At 44.4% G+C, this 1,390-nt stretch overlaps 1 long non-coding RNA gene across 3 annotated transcripts in view; it reads right to left on the reverse strand.

Moving 5' to 3' along the window:
- LOC121015127 (uncharacterized) overlaps positions 1-1,390 on the reverse strand; it is a 6,614-nt gene that overhangs the window by 1,999 nt on the left and 3,225 nt on the right. For 2 of the 3 annotated variants that reach the window (XR_005783639.1, XR_005783641.1), the window contains exon 2: positions 1,050-1,172. This is a non-coding gene — a long non-coding RNA (uncharacterized LOC121015127). Of the gene's footprint in view, positions 1-1,040; positions 1,173-1,390 lie in introns of all 3 variants that reach the window. The other variant, XR_005783640.1, reaches the window with a different exon arrangement.

The following is a 1,390-nucleotide window of genomic DNA, read 5'->3' on the forward strand; positions in this document are numbered from 1 at the left end:
CTTCCTTCCTTCCTTCCTTCCTTCCTTCCTTCCTTCCTTCCTTCCTTCCTTCCACTAATCTCTACACCCCAACGTGGGGCTCGAACTCATGATCCCAAGATCAAGAGTCACATGCTCTACCAACTGAGCCAGCCAGGTGGCCCAGGGAGAACATTCTTGATGTTAACCATCCACGGAAGGGTAATAACTTTCTTTAGGACATGGGAATTAGACAAACCAGAGAAGTAACTGCCTCCTGGTCATTTCCTGGGTCTAGTGTTCAAGGCATCTGGATATGCTTAAAGCCACTTCTGCTTGGGAAGGTTTAAAAATGGCAGGGTGGAAATCAGGAAGGGGCCACAAACGGAAGATGCTAAGCTCTATCATGGAGACTGCAGACGGCATGCGGGGAGCAGTCACCACATACTCTAGTGAAGAGTGTGAGGCCTGGATCAGAATCCCTCCTGTTGTGTAGCTCCCACTGGAAAAGCAAACTCTCCCAGTGGAAGCTGAATCTCAGGAAAGAAGTAGGGAGTTTGACCTCAAAGCGTTCCTTCCTCCATGGAAGTGGGGGTTTATCTCGAAGAAAGTGGATTTCCTCGAAAGTTCTTAAGCTTTGGAAAGCTCTTGGTTACATCTGTTGGGTCTCATGAAAACTCCAAGATAGGGAGTTTGGACGTTGCCATTTCTACTTTTCTGAGTTAACGGAGTTTTAAAGAGATAAAAGAGGGGTGCCTGGGTGGCTCCGTCGGTTGAGCATCCGACATCAGCTCAGGTCATGATCTCATGGTTTGTGAGTGTGAGCCACGCATCGAGCTCTCTGCAGTCAGCATACAGCTCGCTTTAAATCCTGTTCCCCTTTCTCTGAAATAATAAAAAGAATACTTAAAGAGATGAAATAAATGACTTGCCTAGGATCGCGTCAGTCCACGGCAGTGCCCAAGGAAAATCCAGTTTTTGCTTTTTTAATGATTCCTAGTCCAAGAAGATTTCAATTATCCCCAGAATAGGAAAGGAGACATAGTGTGAAGATGTTTTGACTATGATTTTGCATCACTCACACCAGTTACGCTTTCCATTTCAGACACAACTCAGGTAACTGAGTCAATTGTATTCAGAAGAAACATCTTCTTTGTCCCTCACAGGCACGGAACAGACATCTTCCGTGTCCCTCACTGGCATGGAATCAACGCCTGTGTAAACAGATTTAACTCACTATAAATTCAAACATGCAAAAGGACATAACCTGTACATATCCATCTGGCCCCACTGAATAATTAATCAACTGTCATTGTCTAGAACTGTGCCCTTGCTTTTTAACAGTCTGATAGTCTGATTTAGCCCTAAGATTGTATAATATCTGAGTGGGGCCAGAAATAATTTTCCAATTAGGAATTTCAGAAAAACTCAT

The sequence above is a fragment of the Herpailurus yagouaroundi genome, unplaced genomic scaffold, assembly GCF_014898765.1.
Source record: "Herpailurus yagouaroundi ecotype Mexico unplaced genomic scaffold, PumYag 205, whole genome shotgun sequence".
Classification (NCBI taxonomy): Eukaryota; Metazoa; Chordata; class Mammalia; order Carnivora; family Felidae; genus Herpailurus; species Herpailurus yagouaroundi.